Raw genomic sequence first — 23410 nt, forward strand, 5'->3', positions numbered from 1 at the left:
TGAATGTGTGCTCAAATATGCCTGTGTCTCTGTAGCCTTGTGACTGAAAGGTTCCGGTCTATATACACATATTTTTAGAGGCCTCAGAACCCCTGAAGTTAAAAAGAGGGGTTAAAAAGAGTTAAAAGTTCAGCAATTCCAAAAACAAAACACAAGCTAGAAAAGCTTTACTGTTGCCTAGCGACAAGTGATCTGGGGACATAGACACAGGAAAGACAAGAATGGTTCAGTCTGTATCATAGAGAGAAGACGGGAATTTTAAGTACTCTGAGAAGGGGAAAAAAACTACAAGGCTTTTCGGACAGTGGATAGCTGAATAATCAGTTTGAGGATTCGGTCATGTGATCAGTTTAGTAGAGGTGAGATTGGAGGACCGAGCTTAGGGAACTTGTTTGTTTGCTCTGTAGTTGAAACGGAGTTGAGAGTGTGGCTTCTGACTGTCTTGGAGATCCACGACTTTGGTGAGAAACATCAAGTGAATGCTCAAGGAATTCACCAGAAGAAAACTGTGTCAATCCCAAGCAAGGAGCATTTGTCATCAAGTGAGCAGTAACTCTTCACTGGTCTGCGTGTCAGTAAAGATATTGCTGGGGTAAAGAAATTGCTGCAGTACATGTGGTGTAGTTACACTCTCACTGCTGTTAAAGAGAGATTTCCAATAACAATGAAAGCGCAGTGGGATTGTTAGACAACTTATCACCAGCTTCTCAAGGGCAGTTAGGGATGGGCAATGAATGTTGGACTTCTCCTTGCCAGCAAAGCCCATATCCTGTAAATAGACCTTTTTAAAAAATTACATGGAAAAGAAACAAGGATGGAGGGCCCAAATAGCCAATCACCCAAGCTGTGCATGTTCTTATGGTGCCGCAAGCATTTCAGGACCATATTAAGTGATGAGAGTCAGCAGTCACTGAGCAACTTTCAGGGTTCAACACTTTATAGTGCTATCCTTATTTGATGTGCACTGGTGCCATAGCTGCTGACCATTTCCTGAACTTAGTGTCATCTGCCATAGAAGACCGACTCGTACATGAACATAACCTTCTCTTCACACAAGGCAAAACCATTTATATAGGACCTTAATAGAAAGAGTAGCTTGCATTTATATAGCGCCATCCTCAGGTTATCCCAAAGCATCTTGCAACCAATCAGGTACTTCCGGAGTGCAATCACTGTTCTAATGCAGGATATGAGACAGCCAACCTATGCACAGTGATAATGACGAGGTCATCTGTTTAAAGCAATGTTGGCTGACGGATATACATTGGTCGGGGTGGGGGGGAATTCTTTTTTTCATCTTCAAATATGAGAAGATCTTGGCATCCATCCAAGAGAACAGATGCAGCCTCAGTTAGATTAGGGTAGCATGATGGCACAGTGGTTACCACTGCTGCCTCACAACGCCAGGGACCTGGGTTCAATTCCGGCCCCGGGTCACTGCCTGTGTGGCGTTTGCACGTTCTCCCCGTGTCTGCGTGGGTTTCCTCTGGGTGCTCCGGCTTCCTCCCACAGTCCAAAGATTTGTGGGCTAGATGGATTGACCATGCTAAATTGCCCCTTAGTGGGCATAGGGCCTGGGTGGGATTGTTGTTGGTGCAGGCTCAATGGGCCAGATTCTATGATTTCACCGTGACAGTGCAGTCCAGTGCTGCACTGAAATATCAGTCAAGACTTTGTGTTCATGTTTTTAGAGTGGACCTTGAACCCACGACCTTCAGACTCAGAAGCAAGAGTTTAACTGCTTCCAGGTACTTTACGCACAAAAATTAGTTTTGTGGTTGGGTTGTTGGCCCAGACATTGAGAACTGCCCACCCTTCATCAGGTGACATAACTCTTACACCTACTTCTGACCGCATTATTATCCAAAACCAGCAATTTACCCAGCTGTGAAAACACTGAATCTGGAACATTTCTTTCAGCATCCTGACACTGTCGCTGGGTCAAAATCTGGAACACCCTCCCTAACAGCACTGTGGGTGCTTAGTGTCATCTGCCATAGAAGACCATTTATATAGGACCTTAATAGAAAGAGTAGCTTGCATTTATATAGCGCCATCCTCAGGTTATCCCAAAGCATCTTGCAACCAATCAGGTACTTCCGGACTGCAATCACTGTTCTAATGCAGGATATGAGACAGCCAACCTATGCACACTAAGCACCCACAGCAGCTCACCACCACCTTCTCAAGGGCAACTAGGGATGGGTAATAAATGCTGGCCTAGCCAGCGACACCCACATCCCGTAAACAAATTAAAAACCAAGGAAAACTCCAGTGCTTCCATCCCGTGCATAACAGCAGTTGGCTTAGGGATGCGTGACAGACATGTTTACTGTCCCTTGTTATTAAAAAAGGCTGACACTTATATCATGTTATTCCATCACCTCGGGACATCCCAAGCCACTTCACAACGAATTAAGTACTTTTTGAAGCATAGGAAACACAAGAGCCAAGGTATGTTCAGCACAGTCCTACAAACCACAATGTGATCATCATCAGGATCACATTTTGTAGAGCATCACTGGTCCTTTTACATTTACTGGAAAGGGCAGATGGGACCTCGGATGTTCGGAATAACTTTTCAGATGCAAGACTGCACATGCGACAATGCAGCACTCCCTCAATTTTACATTGACATGTTAGCCTAGATTCTGTGCTCAAATCTTTGGTGTGGAACTTAAACCTACGACCTTCGGGTTCAAAGGTGGGAGAGATATCCCTGAACCATATCTGCCATCTCTTGATAAAAAAGAATACTTCAGTTGGAAAAAAAAAGGCACATCATACTTACAATTATATTCTAAAAGTAACACAGTCTACATATATCATGTACAATTGTAGAAGCATGGATTAAACCTACACTGGAAATGTCATGGGAAATAGGGATTAAAGAACAGATGTGCTCAGTTCTGCCATTTATCCAAGTAGTAGGGTGGCATGGTAGCACAGTGGTTAGCACTGCTGCCTCACAGCGCCAGGGACCCGGGTTCGATTCCAGCCTCGGGTCACTGTCTGTGTGGAGTCGGCACATTCTCCCCGTGTCTGCGTGGGTTTCCTCCCACACTCCAAAGATGTGCAGGTTGGGTGAATTGGCCATGCTGAATTGACCCTTAGTGTCCCAAGATGTGTAGGTAAGGGGGATTAGTGGGATAAATACAGGGAACAGGTCTGGGATTACAAGGATAGGGCCTGGGTGGGGTTGTTGTCGGTGCAGAATTGATGAGCCAAATAGCCTCCTTCTGCACTGTAGGGATTCTATCCACTAACTCTGAACATATTTACTCACTTTTACACTACTCCAGACTCAAACAATTGTTTTCTTTAGATCCATTCATTGGATGGGAGCAGTGCTGCAAAGGCCACCACTTGTCACCCATCCCTAATCACCCTTAAGACTCGTGAGGACATTTCACCATTAATCAGATTGATGTGGATCAGGAGTTACACATAACCCTACCCTTGGAGTCATTACTGGATGGATGTTTGTGGGGCATAGAGGCAATGTCACTGGATTCATATTCAAGAGGCTAATGTTTGGGGGACATGGGTTCAAATTGATTAATAAATCAGGAATTGCCTCACAGCACCAGGACCCGGGTTCGATTCCCAGCTTGGGTCACTGTCTGTGCAGAGTCTGCACGTTCTCCCCGTGTCTGTGTGGGTTTCATCTGAGTGCTCCGGTTTCCTCCCACAGTCCAAAGATGTATGGGTTAGGTTGATTGGCTATGCTAAATTGCCCCTTAGTGTCAGGGGGATTAGCAGGGTAAATAAGTGGGATTATGGGGATAGGGCCTGGGAGGGATTGTGATCGGTGCAGGCTCGATGGGCCAAATGGCCTCTTTCTGCACTGTAAGATTCTATGATTGCCACTCGGTTCAAGAGTGATAGGGATGGGCAACAAATGCTGGCCCACATCCCACAAAAAAATAAAGATTGTTTTTACAATCCAGTCATATTACCACCATTAAAATAATCCAGATTTACCTGCTGAACTCAAATCTCACCAGCTATGGTGGCATTTAAACTCACTGGAGCATTAGGTCCTCTGGATAGTCCAATAACATTACCACTATGCTACTGTTCCTCATTTTAAGAGTTGTCACCTTTAAGATAGACTAAATTTAAAGTTTTTTATAACTCAAATTCCAATTAAATTTAACCACAAAGAATACATTGTTAAAAAAATCATTATTAACAAGTTGCAAAATATCCCGTAGCTGTGACATTTTTCAAAATGACAACGAAATGGTATCCAGACACTTGCTGCACTAACCTGACTGAGATCAGCAGAGGCACTGAAGATACCAGACAGACAATCACACACTACATGAGCATAGCACAAAGTTCACATTTTTTCCTATACATTCATTCTATGCAACTCCGACTCATTTTAACCATCGCCACCTGATCTGTCTCGAATGTTTGCTGAAGATCGACTGGGATGGATTTTTCCCCCAAATTAAAGGTTTGTCAAACTGTATTTTAAATGGAGGCTATTTTTATACCAGGCATGGAGTTCCACGTCCTTAAGTTACTGAAGCAAAGCGTGGAGCAGAGTTTGTGATCTCCTGTTATTGTTGAAAATTTTAATACAATTTCAATTATTTAAATATAATTGCTGGAGTTTTAAAACACAATCCGACCTCACTGGCACACGTGTAAATGTACAAACACGTGCAAAGTAAATCTCTTAATGAATTATGTACATTCGAAATGCGGTGAAACATTTTATCTTAAAGGGTACAGTTTTCCACGTTGCCGTTGGGCAAGATCGCTGAAGTGTTTGTACTGGGGAGGTAAGTTAACCCCTGTTAGGTTACGGCAGGGAAACCCACATATTTACTGAGGGTGGGATGGAAAGGAGTCCAGGGAACTAGTCGAGGTGCAACGGGAACTGGAATTTGAAGGAGCTGCTTTTTAGTTGTTGCGTTTTGCAAACAGCAATGTCCAGGGGGTGTTAAAGTGGGAATGAAGTGACGCTCTCTCCCTCTGAGCAGGTACCTGGTACGGCGTGAAACCATTTAAGGTTTTCAATATCTCGGGTCCTGTATTATAAAGTTTGGATTCCACTTATCGAGAGTCTCCGAAAGGCGAGAATCCCACCTTAACGCGCCCTTTAAAACGGGTGACTGAGATCCGAATAAAACTTGAGTTACCCCAAGCGGCGTGAGAATTACAGCTGAACTGTGTGGAGGAGGACAGGACGGATTGTACCCCCACTAGAGTAGGGGTGAGGGCTCAGAGACGCTCCTGGTGTACTGCAGCCACAGGCTGTGTTATTCACACTACACCTGGATTCCTGGCTAACAACTCCTTTTCCAGGGATCTCTGCGGGATACCTGTTGCTGTTTCAATGTCACTTCCAAAACACACCTTCCCCAGTGCAGTCTCTAGCCACTGGAGGTAGAGCAGTGAAGGTATGCGGGGTTAAAATGGGGAATTAAACACATGCACATTATTCCACCTACACTCGGATAGAATTGACTCGCGCCTGTTACAAGCGAAAGGACAGATTGCATTGAAGCCCTTACATTAAACGTATTTATATTCTTCAGAGAGACTTCTGGGAATGTGTTTACTAAGAAAAGTTTGGTGCAGGGAGTACAGACAGGAGGTAAAAGCAGGGTGGGTGGGGAGAGCGGGGGCAACAAGGAGTCAGAGTGTGGCAACTTCAGCAAGCTTTTACTCACCTGGTCGGAGAGTCCGTCTGTGTCTCCGGGAGGGGAGGAGGCCATGTTCCTGGGCTCACTCTCTCTCAATGTCCCCTTCTCGCACTGCCTTGGAAAGTGAAACAAGAGAGTGGTATCTTTTTCTGGGGACGGTGAGCTGGAGGAGAGAATCCTTCCAAACACCGTGCCCGGAGGTTAACAAAAAGGGAGGCAGTTCTATCCCAGCCTGGAATCAGGACATGGATTACAGGTAAAAACACGGTGACGCCTCCTCTCTCTCTCTCTCCAGCAATGGAGAAGTTTCTAAACTAGATGGCAGCAAAGTGATCAATGCAGGATAGCTGGACTGACTGCTACTCACTGGGTGCGCTGGAATGAACCAACTCTCTCTCTCTCCCCCCCCCGGGGGAATCCCAGGAACTCCCACCGACTGAATGGGAGTGAAAGTGAATATGGGAACTGGGCATCAGTTTCAGCCCAGTGCTGCTCTCTACAGAGCCACTGTACTCTGTGTGCTGTTCAAGTTTAAATCCACTACTTCCACCTTATCCCAACATATCCATACAGCTCTCACGTTGATTCAGAGGCGAATCCTCTTTATTTGGCTGTTGCAGTGAGGAGTATTTATGAATGAATTGATTTGCAGTGGGCCAGTCACTTCCTGGGACCTAAGAAGCCCGGTTCTACTGTCGAGTTCGCTTTAACCCTTACAAAACAGCCAGCCTCTCTTCCGCATCCACCTGCTGCTGAACTTTATCTGTGAAATCTCTTGAGCCTCGTTGACTCCACTTTGGAAAAAGATCCCGCATCAACTGAATTGAGTAGCACAGATATCTCACACTAATCATTTTCAGCCCTTAACAACAGAGGCTCGGCTCACCAGAGTTGTCACCAGTTCCAGATATTAGTCTTCTCAAAACGTGAGGCACATGTGGCGAATTAGGATTCCAGATGTGGTTCATTGCACATCTGATCAGTAAATAAAAAGTGAGTAAAGGCTCCTGTTTACATGGTGCACATCTGTGAATTGTAACCTAACCTCTGGGTGGTGTTTATCTGTGAATTTTAACCTCTGGGTGGTATGTATCTGTGACCTTTAACCTTTGGGTGGTGTATATCTGTGAACTTTAACCTTTGGGTGGTGTGTATCTGTGAATTGTAACCTTTTCTGTTTGTTTATTACTTTAAAATAGTCAAACAAAATTCTAATTGTGCAAGGTTTTTAATCTTTATTTATTAGTGTCACAAGTAGGCTTACATTAACACTGCAATGAAGTTATTGTGAAAATCCCCTGTTTCTTGGTTAGAACATAGAACATTACAGCGCAGTACAGGCCCTTCGGCCCTCGATGTTGCGCCGACCAGTGGAACCAATCTAAAGCCCCTCTAATCTACACTATTCCAATATCATCCATATGTTTATCCAATAACCATTTGATTGTTTATTATCCGCTAAATCAGTGAGTTTAGTTTTCACCTTTACAACTGAGCAACATCCTTGATATAAAGCTTTGACACTTCATTCATGTTATTCACCTACCTCAATTTACACTCTCATACAGCCTGCACCGATAGAGAAGCAGGAGTAGGCCATTCAGCCCTTCAAGCCTGCTGTGCCATTCATTTTGATCATAGAATTCAATATCCTGATTCCCCCCCGCCCCCCCATATCCCTTTAGTCCCTAGAGCTATATCTAATTTCTTCTTGAAATCAGACAACATTTTGACCTCAACTACTTTCTGTGATAGTGAATTCCACACATTCACCATCCTCTGGGTGAAGAAATTTCTCCTCACCTTAGATCTAAAAGGTTTACCCCTTATCCTCAAACTATGACCCCTAGTTCTGGACTCCCCCACCATTGGGAGCATTCTTTCTGAATCTACCCTGTCTAACCCTGTTAGAATTTTATAAGTTTCTATGAGATTCCCCTCTCACTCTTCTAAACTCCAATGAATATAATCCTAACTGACTTAGTCACTCCTCATATGACAGACCTCCCATCCCAGGAATCAGCCTGGTAAACCTTCACTGCACACTCTCTATAGCAAGGACATCCTTCCTCAGATAAAAACACAAAAACTGCACACAATACTCCAGGTGTGGCCTCACCAACAAGCTACACAACTGCAGCAAAACATTCCTATCCCTATACTCAAATCCTCTCACTATGAAGGCCAACATACCAGTTGCCTTGTTTACTGCCTGCTGTACCTGTGTGCTTACTTTCAGCAACTGATACACGAGGACTCCAAGGTCTCATGAGTATCCACCTCTCTCAAATTACACCCATTGAAGTAATAATCTGTCTTCCTATTATTGCTACCAAAGTGGATAACTTCACATTTATCTACATTATACTGCATCTGCCATGCATATGCCCACACACTCAGCCTGTCCAAATCACGCGGAAGCATCTTTGCATCCTCCTCACAGCTCACCCTTCCACACAACTTTGTATCATCTGCAAATTGGAAGATAATACATTCAGTTCCCTCTTCCAAATCATTAAGGTGATTAGGGATGGGCAATAAAATGCTGGCCTAACCAGCGATATCCACATGCCCTGAATGACTAGAATAAAGATGAGGCAGAGATGGGCAATGTTACAGAGGTGGGGGTAAGCCATCTCAATGAGCCTGTGAAGAAATGCTTAGAAGCTCATCTTCGGTCAACTATGACACCAAGGTTTCAAACATTCTGGTTCTGCCTCAGAAAGTTACCAGACAGAGAATTGAAGTCAGTGGCAAGGGACTAAGGACAATGGCTTCAGTAGTCCCAATCGGAAATTCCAGTATTAGATGTCAAACATTTAGTCTAACAATTTAGAGACATTGAAGGGGTCCAAAGAGGTGTGATGAGATAGAGCTGGCTGTATCAGTGCACATGTGAAAACTGTCAGATTATATCACTGAGGGGCAGCATGTCGATGAGAGAGAGAAAGGGGCTGAGGATAAGCCTTTGGTAGATATCAGAAGTAACAGTGTGGGATTAGAAACCACTGATGGCAATTCTCTGGCTACAATTAGATATATAAGAATGGAATGACATGAGAACAGTCCCACCCAGCCGGACGATGGTGGAGAAGTGTTGGAGGAGGATGTACGGTCAACTGTGTGAAAGAACAGGTCTAGAAGAATGAGGAGGGAACATTTGTCTTTGTCATAGTCACATAGGGTGTTGATTGTGACTTTGATTAGAGCTGCTTTGGTATTGTGGCAATAGTGGAAACCTCAATGGAGGGATTAAAACATGGAGTTCTGGAAAAGATTGGGAGGTGACAACATGTTCAAGGACTTTGGGGATGGGATGGCATTTAGCAAAGACAGAGGGGTCATGGGTTTTCTTCTAAGGAGAGAAGTGATGACAGCACATTCACAGGAGCAGGGACAGAACCTGAAGAGAGAGAATTCATAAAATCAGCGAACAATAGGGAGCAAGAGGGAAGGGTTAGTGGTCAGTAGTTCAGTGGTCACAGTGTTGAGAAACAGGAGAAACATCTCATAGACAAGATGAGCTTGGACACGATGTGAGAGGGGATAGGAGAGAAACCCGGGCAAGATGTGAGTTCAGGACTTGGACGGGGGGAAGCTGTGAATATGAGTTGGGGAGTTTACATAGCGGGTGATTTTTAGGGAGGATAAGAGGACACTGAACTGAAAGGAGACAGAGCATGATGATTAGAGATGAAAGTTGCAAGTTCCCAGGATGGGAAGCTGATCAGTGCAAAAGGTGAGAGTGGAAAGCAGTGAAGGTAACTAATTGATAAAATTAGCATGGTACTTTGGCTGGCATGGGAGAACCAAGCTTTTAAATGAGAGGAGGAGAACATGGTAAGAAGCTCAAAGTGGAGAAAGGAGCAGACCAAGGTGAGATTTGGTTCCAAGAGTCAATACTACCAACCGACAGTCAGTTTGATTAAAAGTATATCTAAGTGGGGAGATTTCAGAGCCTGCCCCGTCAGCAACCTCAACTCCAAACAAATCAGTGGACCCTTTTTAAAGGATATATTGATCTCAACATGGAATCTATGCCCCAACCCCAACCGAACGTCCCCAATGGAAGCCCTAATGGCAGTGCCCCTGGCAGTGCCAAGAGGCAGTGCCCAGGCCTCACCCGCTTCCCCCCCCCCCCCCCCCGGGGGGGCTCTACTTACCTGTGTGTCCCCAGTGGGTTTTGTTTGCCAGTTCCCCATTTCTTAAAAAACGTTGCAAATCCGCGGGAATTCCCAAATGTTATATATTTAAATGGTTACGTGATTGCTTTAAGTTCTGGTCACATGATTGGATGGTGGTGTCACTGGGGTGTTTCACAATGTGATGACTCAGGAAGCCGGACTGGAATGGAACATTGTTTATTGCAGAATGCAAACTAAAATCATTACTGTGGTGTACACACACACTAGTTCCTGCCTGGGACTACAATTCAATCCTGGGCCTGCCTTATAAAAGGCACAGGTAAGAGTGCCAGCTGGGCAGGCCACTTCGAGCGGCAATAGAGCAGATGTCAGCCAGACCTTCCTGCCCAACTTTCACCCGTAGTGCATGTCACAAAGCTATAAAGTTCACCTGTAAGTTCGCTCCAGGGTCATAGAATTCAAGATTCTCCTTCACACAGATAATTTGTAAATGGTGGAATTTGTTACAGTTTAGAATTCTGGAGAACATTCCTATAGTTTATGATAACTATGTCACGTTTTGTTCTCTTTTTATGGAATGATGTTGAAACATATTTTGATACATGTCTAATATGTGTCTGCTGCATATTCAATTTCAATATGGCTGGGGTTTCCAGCACAGAAGTAAGTTTATGTCTAACTTGGGAACTTGTATTCAGCGAGCTCCACAGAGAGATCAATCAGTGATCCCCATGGACCTCGTGGGGGGTATCACACACAGGCTCCTGCTTTAGTTTCACTTTCTACTCTGAACAGGCAACAGCTCTTACAATAAACCTGTGGTTGTTATTTTGAATCTACCTGTGCAAACCACATCCTTTTCTTTCCGTTTAAAACTCCGAACATAGTGAGGATGTTACGCCTACCTGTGGGGGAGGAGGGGGGGGGGTGGGGGGGCGGTGATATGATGCAGCAGAGGTGCCCACAAAGCATATATATTAATGTATTACAATGGCATTCCTGTCATTGCAGCTGGGAACCTTATTACATCATTGGTGAGGTGAGGTGGGGAAAATCAGGCAGGGAAATTCCGCTGCCATAAAAAGCCATTTTGGGACTCCCTGTAATTTCAATATGGTAATCAGCCTCGTGCCGATTCCCAGTCGCAAGTCCTGCCACCGGCCTCCCCGCTGATGTCTCCAGGCCCGCAGCGCTACTCGAGCAGCGCAAGGGGCTGGTAGAATCAGCCTCATACACTCTCACCCCATTCCACTCCAATACTCACCTTTATTTATTACTCATTGTTTTTTAGCTTGACAAGTTGTTTCTTTTCATACCTCAGTTTTTAAAAAAATTCATGTTTAATGTTTAAACTTTATTTTTCTGAAATTTGTTCATCGGTGCCATGGGTGAGAAAAATTTTGAAATGTGGCCCTCCATGTAAAAAAGTTAGACAAGGCCTATTTACATCATGAATACAGGTTGTAAATAGTCGAGGCCCCAGCCTCGGTACAGTCAGCACTCCACTAGTTACAGCTTACCAACCTGAAAATGACCCATTTATCCCAAATTTATATTTCCTGTTCGTTTGCCAATTGTCTGGGAGCCGCTTAGCTCAGTTGACCAGATGGCTAGTATGTACTTAATGCCAACATTGTGGGTTTGATTCCAATTCTGGCTAGGCAGATTTTAGGACCAGCTTCCTCATCTTGCCCGAGAGAGATTTGATTTATTATTGTGAAATGTATTAGTATACAGTGAAAAGTATTGTTTCTTGTGCGCTATACAGACAAAGCATATCGTTCAAAAGGAATGAAAGGAGAGAGTGCAGAATGTAGTGTTACAGTCATAGCTAGAGTGTAGAGAAAGAACAATTTAATGCGAGGTAGGTCCATTCGAAAGTCTGACAGCAACAGGGAAGAAGCTGTTCTTGAGTCGACCTCAGACTTTTGTATCTTTTTGATACGTGACTTCAGATTTTTGGATCTTTTTCCCGCCGGAAGAAGGTGGAAGAGAGAATGTCCAGGGTGCGTGGGGTCCATGATTATGCTGGTTGCTTTGCCGAGGCAGTGGGAAGTGTAGACAGAGGCAATGGATGGGAGGCTGGTTTAGAGTGGAAGAAAATGACAAACCACCACTGACAACAACTGCCAAGAAAACGGTTCAAGGTGAAGCATCAGTAGATAATGAGAGAAGGACCTGCCTTTAGACAGGATGAATGATGAGGGAGCTGATCCTCTCTCTATGCTAATATACTACCCCCAACACCGTGATGTCTTATATCATATCATAACCTTTTATGTGTCAGTTTACTGAACACCTTTTGAGAATCCAAATACACCACATCTCCTGGTTCCCCCTTATTCACCCTGCTTTGTTACATCCTCAAAGAGCTGTAATAAATTAGTCAAACATGATTTCCCTTTCACAAAACCATGTTGACTCTGTCTGATTGTTTTATTTGCTAACTGTCCTGCTAGTATTTCCTTAATAACCAATCCTAGCATTTTCGCCGGAATTCTACCGCCCCACCCGTCACAGAATTGGAGCAGGCGAGGGGCGGACAATGGAAATGTCCATTGACCTCGGGCAGGATTTTCTGATCTCAGGTCAAGCTAGGCTGTAAAGTCCTGCCTGTTGTCTCCCTCCTTTCTTCAATATAGATGTTACATTGGCAATCTGTCAATTTTACACCACTTCCTGATTTACACCCTGCTCCATTACAACCAATTTACATCCGATTTATATCCCACATGGTTTGCATCTTCGCTGATTTAGTGGTTTGGCACCACTCTTAACTTTATACCTCATCTGATTTACACCCCATCCAGCCCTGTCCAATGTTCAAGCTGTCCGTTATAAAACCTGCTTGATTCACACCCGGCCAAATTTGCATTCCTATTTTGAAAATTCACCCAGGGGCATTCCAGGGGTGAAGGTGGTGGAATTCAGCACCATTAGCAACCACTGTATGCAGAGCAGAGCTCTCACATTGGTTAACCTGACCTGTCATCACACCAGGCTAACAGAGGAAAGCAAGCCCAACCAATAATTAGTAACTCCGACGGACAACGTCATGGCGATGGTGTAGTGTATTGTGGCTGGAGTGTAGTTTATTTATTAGTCACAAATAGGCTTACATTAACACTGCAGTGAAGTTACTGTGAAAATCCCCTTGTCGCCACACTCCGGCGCCTGTTCGGGAACACTGAGGGAGAATTTAGCACAGCCAATGCACCTAACCAACGCGTCTTTTAGAAGGTGGGAGGAAACCCACGCAGACATGGGGAGAACGTGCAGACTCCGCACAGACAGTGACCCAAGCCGGGAATCGAACCCTGGTCCCTGGCGCTGTGAGGCAGCTAACCACTGTGCCACTAGTCCATACATCAGGATATGGGATCACAGGTTTGAATCCCACCATAGCAGAGGGCGAAATGTGAATTCAGTAAAATCAGAATATAAAAGTCTAATGCATGATCATGAAAGCATTGTCAATTGCTGTAAAAAAAATGATCTGGTTCACTAATGTCCTTAGGGGAAGGAAATCTGCCTGTCAATGCACCTAATTGAAGTCCCTCATTTATGGTGCTATCTGAGTAAGTTAGCTCTGTGTCCCCTGCAAGGCTTTGACATCCTTCCTAAAATGTGATGCCCAGAATTGAACTCGACTCACTTGCTAACCAGTGACTTATAAAGGTTTTGTATAACTTCCTTGTTTTTGAACTATATCCCTCTATTTGTAAAGCTGTCATAAGAGCCTTGTCTACTGGTCCTTGAAAGATTTATGTTCTATTCCTTTTACTGCCCAAGTCAGGTGAACAATAAGTGTTCCTGGTTACAGCGAGTGAGAGAGTCCATGGTGACTGGATATACATTTTCAGCTCTTAACACAAAGGCTTAAGTACTCCAGCAACCACAAAGAAACCTGCGGAACACCTCGCACCTCTCGCACAAAAACTACTACATGCTCCATCCACCTAATTTAATCCAACTCCGAGTTGGAATACCCTGGTCCCGCCAGCAGCGGGAAACTTGGCGGACAGCGGAGCTTAATTTGGTGCAAGGCCAAAGATTAGTTTCCCGACAGTGGGATAACAATGTCAGAAAGTCCTTTTGCATGCATTAGCAAGTCAGGCATGCTCATTAAAAGGCAATCTTGCCGGAATGAAGTCCCCTGTTACGGACAGGAGGGGTTTAATTTAAACAGCCCTGATTTCTCCTCTCACCACCATCTGTAAACAGAAAGAGGTTTTGATTTGTTTCCCCCTAAACAGTGACGTATTTTGGTGTGATCCATTTTCTCATAGCCCCACAGCAAATCCGAGACAAGATGAACTCAATTTGGCACACATACTCAAATGTGGGAGGAGATTAGCAACATTGCTCTCTTTTCACTCATAGAGTAAAAGAGGGATAGAGAAAGATAGATTTACAGGGCTATGACCTCAGAGGAAATAATTATTCTCTCATGTGCGTCCAGAATCAAAGTCAATTAGGTATTCCTCCCCAGAGGTTGGCAGGTTGAAAACTGATGCTGTATAATTGGCTTTTCCAATGAAGTTGACTTCCCATGAGGAGATCAGCATTCAGAGATGAATCAATCTTGTTGTAGACTGCAGGAGTTCCAGTAGATGGGACCAGGTGCTGACCCTTCCTATCTCTTGAGTTTCTAATTATCATAAGGGACAAAGACCCCAGACTATAAACTGGTTGAACTTGCAGTTTATTACCCGAACATACACAACACACAAATACTCAACATGCATTCCTTCTTAAAGATCATTTGTTTAGCTTATTACTGCAAGACTCACAAATTGGACTTTAATATTGCTCGTGCATGATGAACTGGTCAGGTTCATTCCTCTGGCTGTAGTCTTCTCCAAGTTCCAAACTCAGGGTCTTCCTTTGTGAGGGTCCATCCCAGGTTGTCACCTTGCGTCATTAAATGGTTTTCTGCGAGTCCTCAAAACTGATGATGCTTATCTGTCCAAGGCCCCCCCTGATGTTGAGATCATTCGTCCAAGGGTCACAAAAACAGGGCACATCTGTTCCATTGTTCCCTATCGAAAGTAACCTTTGCAACCAAAAAGTTCAAATGACCTTTATTGTGGGGGCTTGTTCACTCAGCAATCTGGTTTTACTACTAGTTTTCTATTGCTCTCGACTGAATCGCAACCTCAGCTTTTTATATTTCTGACGTCTGTGAGATTGGCTATTTTCCCATCATGCTTTGAAGAAGTCTCACTGTTAGAATGCGGCTACAAAGGTATTCAATCTGGGTAGAGCCCTGTTAGGTGATGCTGCTTGTAGATGCTAAGATGACAGACTGAAGTCTTTTCAGAATAGCAAGGCAATAGTACTGGTTACACAAACTAGTGTATTCCATATCACATCACTCTCACCTTTTCACAGTGTCTTTGACAAAGCTTGTATATCCCTTGGGTTTCTGAGATGTTTAAGTGTACCAATCATTAAGATTTGAAAGGAAGATTGTGGGATCCTTTGTCCTCACAGATAGACCCCAGTTGGCCAGCCTGGCGTAGGAAATGCAGATGATCTTTGTATTTGGTTGAATTTCCGTGAATTGGGTTTCTGCAGCCCACAGGGACTCATATCTCTTCAGAGATAACAAGGTACACATTTCTACAATAAAGCCATGGTCGCTCCTTTTGTTCAGGGGTCACAGACAGACATAGATTCAGTCATTTTAAAAGGTCATTATCCATTTTTAAAAAAATGTTAGAAATTAGCCATGAGGATATCTATATATATTTTATAAAAATATATAGTGTGAGGCCTTAGTCCCCAGACGTTCCCCATCCAAATTAAGTTCCCTGCCAGCGAGAAATTAGAAAGTGCACTTTAATGACAGTATTCAAGTGGCATGCATCCGGTGAGGTGGGCTTCTTCCATGATTAATGTGAGTTGCTGCTGCATTGTCCTCTTTGGGGAGAGTCTGCAAATGCCACCCTATGATGATGCAACTGCATCGAGGATGACCAAGGGAGGAAGGAAGGGTTAGCAGGGAAGGGTGGAGCAGTGGCTGGGCAGAGGTGGAAGGGATAGTGCAGGCTGTCCAGGTCCCTTTAAATATGGCGTGTGGACCTTGGAACCAATGAGGTAACAGTGAGGACAGCAACTTCTTGCTCGCCTCCACCACAAGACACCGCGAGCTTCCCGTGGACACAGGTAATGAGATAAACAGTGCGAGATTGTGTGTGGTTAACTGTCCTGGCCCAAGCAGGAATCAATCCCACTCCTATGCCTGCCACTGAACTTAGTCTGTAGAATAGGAGATTCTGCCTCTGGTAGCTAGACCCCATTAAAGCCTGGAAACTGGCATCATGTTCTTCTCAGAGAAAGATGGGCCCTGAGTTCCAGGCCACTGTATCCGGACAGTACTCCAAAGATGTGCTGGGGAACCACGCCTGTCCCCAACCCCACTGCTCCCAGCAGTTCCAGGTAAGGTTTGAACAACAGTGACCTGGGAAGTGCAAACTTCTGATGCGTAATCACAGTGCACTGGGAACCACCTGAAAGCTGCAATTTGAATCGTAAATTTTGATAGTTCCGACTGTGTTACATCAATAGTTTCCCAGAAAAAGTTAAGGAAACTACTTCCAGTGCCTGGGTGACTATTGCACAGACCTTCCCCAACTGCTACTACTACTGCCCCCCCCCCCCACCCCCCCCCCCCCCTCCCCCATATGGAACTGCCCCCCATATCCCCATGGGACTTTTCCCAATCCCCGACTACTCAAACCAGGCCAGGCTTGACCCCCTAACCATGATTGTCCAATATCCCCACAACAGACTGCATTAAACCTCCCCCCCCCCCACCCCCGCCATTGTCTGGCTGACATACACCACCCTCCAACTGGCAGACACCAGTCCAATCGCCCTGAGTGGCTGACACCCCCATCTTAACACCCACTCCCCTCTCCCGCCCAGATTGCCAACACTCCACCCAAACTGGCCGAAACCCCCTCATTCCTGAACTGGTCAACAAACTCCCCATCCTGACTGGTTGACACCCCCTCCCCGCCCTATTGTACCTACCAACTGGCTGAACCCATCACCCCCACCGACTGGCCAAATGCCCCCAACCCAAATTCTAACCACTGACCTAACAAACCTACCTTCTCACTGGCTTGAAAGTGGATGGACGTTTAAACTCGCCTGACCTATGGCATCCAGTTCCATCAAAAAGGGCACTCCATGGAAATTCAGCTCCAATGTAACTGATTCTCTAAGTTATAGATTGAGAAATTGGTACGTGTTATCTTAATTTTTCGGGGACAGTACAAGCACAGAATGCCCCCTCATGATTTTGAATATCATTATCAAATCTCCTCTCAGCCTTATTTTCTCCAAGAACAGTCCCAATTTCTCCAATCTATCCTCAGAACTGAAGTTTCTCAACCCTAGAACCACTCTTGTAAACTTCTTCTGCACTCTCTCCAATGCGTTCACATCCTTCCTATAGTGAGGTGCTCAGAACTGTGCACAATACTCCAACTGAGCTCTAACTAGTGTCTTGTATAAGTCCAGCATAATCCCCTTCTCTTGTACTCTCTGCCCCTACTAATGAAGCCCAGGATACTATATGCTTTATTAATGCAGCTATTGAATGGTTATTCCTTCTCACTAAACCAGCTACCTCACTATTTTTAACAATAATTTTGGAATAGTTTTACATTCACAAGGTGAAGGTTGTGCTGATCAAGTTTAATTTTCCCACCGAGTGTCAGAACATAAGAACATAAGAAATAGGAGCAGGAGTAGGCCATCTAGCCCCTCGAGCCTGCCCCGCCATTCAATAAGATCATGGCTGATCTGAAGTGGATCAGTTCCACTTACCCGCCTGATCCCTATAACCCCTAATTCCCTTACCGATCAGGAATCCATCTATCTGTGATTTAAACATATTCAACGAGGTAGCCTCCACCACTTCAGTGGGCAGAGAATTCCAGAGATTCACCACCCTCTGAGAGAAGAAGTTCCTCCTCAACTCTGTCCTAAACTGACCCCCCTTTATTTTGAGGCTGTGCCCTCTAGTTCTAGTTTCCTTTCTAAGTGGAAAGAATCTCTCCATCTCTATCCTATCCAGCCCCTTCATTATCTTATAGGTCTCTATAAGATCCCCCCTCAACCTTCTAAATTCTAATGAATACGAACCCAATCTGCTCAGTCTCTCCTCATAATCAACACCCCTCATCTCTGGCATCAACCTGGTGAACCTTCTCTGCACTCCTCCCAAGGTCAATATATCCTTCCGCAAATAAGGGGACCAATACTGCACACAGTATTCCAGCTGCGGCCTCACCAATGCCCTGTACAGATGCAGCAAGACATCTCTGCTTTTATATTCTATCCCCCTTGCGATATAGGCCAACATCCCATTTGCCTTCTTGATCACCTGTTGCACCTGCAGACTGGGTTTTTGCGTCTCATGCACAAGGACCCCCAGGTCCCTCTGCACAGCAGCATGTTGTAATTTCTTTCCATTTAGATAATAATCCAATTTGCTATTATTTCTTCCAAAGTGAATAACCTCGCATTTGTTAACGTTATACTCCATCTGCCAGATCCTCGCCCATTCACTCAGCCTGTCCAAATCTCTCTGCAGACCTTCTACACCCTCCACACGATTCACTTTTCCACTCATCTTTGTGTCGCCTGCAAACTTTGTTACCCTACACTCAGTCCCCTCCTCCAGATCGTTTATATAAATGGTAAATAGTTGAGGCCCCGGTACTGATCCCTGCGACATGCCACTAGTTACCATCTTTCAACCAGAAAAGCACCCATTTATTCTGACTCTCTGCTTCCTGTCGGATAGCCAATCCCCAATCCACGCTAACACCCTACCCCCAACTCTGTGTGACCCAATCTTCTTCAGCAACCTTTTGTGAGGCACCTTATCAAATGCCTTTTGGAAATCCAAAAACACCACATCCACCAGTTCCCCTCCGTCAACCGCACTAGTCACATCTTCATAAAAATCCAACAAGTTCGTCAAACACAACTTTCCTCTCATGAATCCATGCTGCGTCTGCTTAATCGAACCATTCTTATCCAGATGGCCTGCTATTTCTTCTTTAATGATGGATTCCAGCATTTTCCCAACTACAGACGTTAAGCTAACCGGCCTGTAGTTACCCGCCTTTTGTCTATTTCCTTTTTTAAACAGTGGCGTAACATTAGCCGTTTTCCAATCCGCCGGCACTACCCCAGAATCCAACGAATTTTGATAAATAACCACTAACGCATCCGCTATTACCTCTGACATTTCTTTCAGTACCCTGGGATGCATTCCATCCAGGCCCGGGGACTTGTCCACCTTCAGTCCCGTTAGTCTACCAAGCACTGCCTCCCTGGTAACATTAATTGTATTGAGTACCTCTCCTCCTACCAACCCTCTATCGTTAATATTCGGTAAACTATTTGTGTCTTCCACCGTGAAGACCGACACAAAAAACTTATTTAAAGTTTCAGCCATTCCCTCATTTCCCACTATTAAATCCCCCCTCTCGTCCTCCAAGGGTCCAACATTCACTCTTGCCACTCTATTCCTTTTTATATATTTGTAAAAGCTTTTACTATCATTTTTTATATTTAGAGCTAGCCTAGCTTCATAACCCATCTTTCCTTTCTTTATCGCCTTCTTAGTCGTTCTTTGTTGTTTCTTAAAGTTTTCCCAATCTTCCGATTCTCCACTATTTTTGGCCACTCTGTATACATCGGTCTTTAATTTAATACTCTCCTTAATTTCCTTCAGCCTCAAGTATTCAGTTCAGGTAATTATAGATTAAATCTGGGCCGACTTTAATAGACTCAGAGGTTCAGAAAACTATGTAACTAGGCCTTCTCGAAGGTCAACCCACAGAAAGCGACTGGCCCAGGTACCTGGACGTGCACTCAGATCCTGGCTGGACCAACTGGCAGAGGTATTTGCAGACATTTTCAACCTCTCTTTACAACAATCTGAGGCCCCTATTTGCTTCAAGAATATGACCATCATCCCGGCACCAAAGAAAAGCCAAGCAGCGTGCCTTAATGACTATCGTTCAGTGGCTCTGGCATCCATCATTATGAAGTGCTTCGAAAGGTTAGTCATGGCACTAATTAATTCCGGCCTTCCAGATTGCCTGGATCCACTACAGTTAGCCTATCGCCGCAACAGGTCCACAGCAGACGCCATCTCCCTCGTCCTACACTCAACCCTGGAACACGTAGATAACAAAGATACCTATGTCAGACTCCTATTTATTGACTACAGCTCAGCCTTCAACACCATTCTTCCTACAAAACACATCTCAAAACTCCAGGGGCTCTGCTCCTCTATCTGCAACTGGGCCTGAACTTCCTAACCCACAGACCACAATCAGTAAGGATAGGCAACAGCACCTCCTCCACAATCATCCTCAAGACCGATGCCCCACAAGGCTGTGTCCTCAGCCCCCTACTCTACTCCTTATACACCTATGACCGTGTGACCAAATTCCCCTCCAATTTGATTTTCAGGTTTGCTGACGACACCACAGTAGTGGGTCAGATCTCAAACAATGACGAGACAGATCACAGGAATGAGATAGAGAATCTGGTGAACTGGTGCGATGACAATAATCTCTCCCTCAATGTCAACAAAACAAAGGAGATAGTCATCGACTTCAGGAAACATAGTGGAGAACGTGCCCCTGTCTACATCAATGGAGACTAAGCAGAGCTTCGAGAGCTTCAAGTTTCTAGGTGTCCAAATCACCAACAACCTGTCCTGGTTCCCCCATGCTGACACTATCGTTAAGAAAGCCCACCAATGCCTCTACTTTCTCAGAAGACGAAGGGAACTTGGCATGTCAGCTACGACTCTCTCCAACTTTTACAGATGCACCATAGAAAGTATTCTTTCCAGTTGTATCACAGCTTAAACATGGCTCCTGCTCTGCCCAAGACCGCAAGAAAGTACACAGGGTCGTGAACGAAGCCCAGTCCATCACTCAAACCAGCCTCCCACGCATGGACTCCATCTACACTTCCCGCTGCCTCGGAAAAGCAGGCAGCATAATTAAGGACCCCACACACCCCAAGCATACTCTTTTCCACCTTCTTCCTACGGGAAAAAGATACAAAAGTCTGAGGATACGTACCAACTGATTCAAGAACAGCTTCTTCCCTGCTGTCATCAGACTTTTGAATGGACCTACCTCATATTAACTTGATCTTTCTCTACACCCGAGCTATGACTGAAACATTACATTCTGCACTCTCTCCTTTCCTTCTCTATGTACGGTATGCTTTGTTTGTACAGCGCGCAAGAAACAATACTTTTCACTGTATACTAATACATGTGACAATAACCAATCAAATCAAATTATTTCATTTCATGCAGAGACATCTCTTCCTCTTTTTAAGATGTGTGTGTGTCTGTGTCTGCGTGTGTGTGTGTGTCTGTGTCTGTGTCTGCGTGTGCATGTGCGTTAGCATGGCACAGGCACTCATAGCTGCATCCCACCAATCAGAGCTAGATATGAATCTGTGTGGCTCTGGAGACTGGCGAAGGGAAGTATTTTATTTCACAATGCCAACTGGCACTCATGATTATCTCAAACACAAGAAGGAAATGTTGGAAACTTCAGCAGGAAAAAGATCAGTTAACGTTTCTGATGTGGAAGGTTCATTCAAACAGGGTCCACATCGGAACAATTCATTAATCTCTTCTCTTCATATCTGTGAACTCTCGTGCTGAGATCCTGGTTCCATTTCTGATCACCAGCAAATGAACCTCGCTGTTTTTTTTTCTTTAACTTGTAATCTGGCCATCTTTTGTTCTTCTTTACCAAAGATCAAACCACGTGGATCAGGTGAGGAACAAGACACCGTTTGAAAACGTCTCAAAGAACCACTTGTTGAACTTCAGTGTTACTCATTTGGAAAGATGCGCTTTAACGTTCACTTAAATCTTGTTCTCAAGTGTCTCTGGATTGAAAAGATAATTTCACCCTTTCAAGAAAGAGTTTGCATGTAGAGGATTGTCCTTCACAACCCCAGGGCAGCCACCCCAAAGAATTCCAACCAATGATGTATTTTTGAAATATTGTTTTTGTTATAACATAGCATCTGTCGCAGCTAAATTATACACAAGGCCCCACAAACCGGAACGTGGTAATGACCAGATAACCTGTTTCAGTGCTGTTGATGGAAGACAAATATTGATCAGGACTCTGGGAAATTCTTTGGTCTTCTTTGAAATACTGCTGACAATAATCTCTCCTTTGACATCCACCTAAAAACACAGGCAGTTTAACATCTCATCTGAAAGATGTGCAGCATTCCCTCAGTACTGTACTGGAGTGTCAACCTTGGATATGTGCTCAAGTCGCTGGAGTGGGTCTTGAACCCACAACCTACTGATTTGGAGGCAAGAGCACTATCTCACTGAGTCACTCCTGGCTCAAGTGTGCTGGAGCCTGTAACCAACTGTGGCATGGTGGCACAGTAGTTAGCAATGCTGCCTCACAGCGCCAGGGACCAGGGTTTGATTCTGGCCTCGGGTGACTTGTGTGTGGAGTTTGCATGTTCTCCCCATGTCTGCATGGGTTTCCTCCGGGTGCTCCGGTTTCCTCCCACAGTCCGAAAGATGTGCGGGCTAGATGGATTGGCCGTGCTAAATTGCCGCTTAGTGTCAGGGGAATTAGCAGGATAAATATGTGGGGGTTACGGGGATAGGGTCTGGGTGGGATTGTTGTCGGTGCAGGCTCGATGGGCCAAATGTCCTCCTTCTGCGCTGTAGGGAATCTATGATTCTATATATCCCAGTGAACTTTGTCCCTCTCAGAATTGAGCACTGAGGTCAACATCTGAAACCTGGTTACTAACTGGGATCAGCTAGCTCAGCACAGATCAAGGATCAGATATGTGTCCTTCCAGGTCTATTTATATCAGCTACTTATCAGATCAGCACACCAAACCAACAAAGGGATCATCACATTTCAATTGGTCTTCCAATCAGTTACTGCAGATTTGTATTCTTTAGTTGGTGAGTCAAAGCTTTGTAAGCAAGCTGATAATATGTCTGGCTGGTTACGAGCTGCTGCCTTCAATTCTCTTCTGCTTAGAGTCATCAATGGCCAAATTAAGCCTGCATTGGCAGGGAGGGGATTATTTAACTCTCCTGTCTGTATAACTTGTGTTCAAATTTCAGTTTGTTTGTGTTTAAAGGAAAACTTCACTATTTGAAAAGTGAGAAGTGATTTTACTTTGGCTGCCTCCCATTCACCTCGATCTATTCAAAGATGTATAAATAACCTCAATTGTTAATATTTAATTACTGCTAAGAATCTGGGGATTAATTTCTGCTGGACATAAAGGAACATCTTTTTTTTGGCTGGACATAAAGGAAGTTCAGACAGTTTTGTCAAGTTAACCGCATACAATAATTGTCAAGCTGCTAATACTGATTGTTTGTTGGCCTCACCCTACACGAGTGGCAGGTTAAGTTACTCAGCCTTTGATCATCAATGGTAATCATTAGTAATTACTTGAACAAGCTGGAAATGAAGCACTTGAATTCTATAAGTTGTTCATGCGGTTGTGCAACACTTGTGCTGATGGGAAAGA

The sequence above is a fragment of the Mustelus asterias genome, chromosome 11 (genome assembly GCF_964213995.1).
Source record: "Mustelus asterias chromosome 11, sMusAst1.hap1.1, whole genome shotgun sequence".
Lineage (NCBI taxonomy): Eukaryota > Metazoa > Chordata > Chondrichthyes > Carcharhiniformes > Triakidae > Mustelus > Mustelus asterias.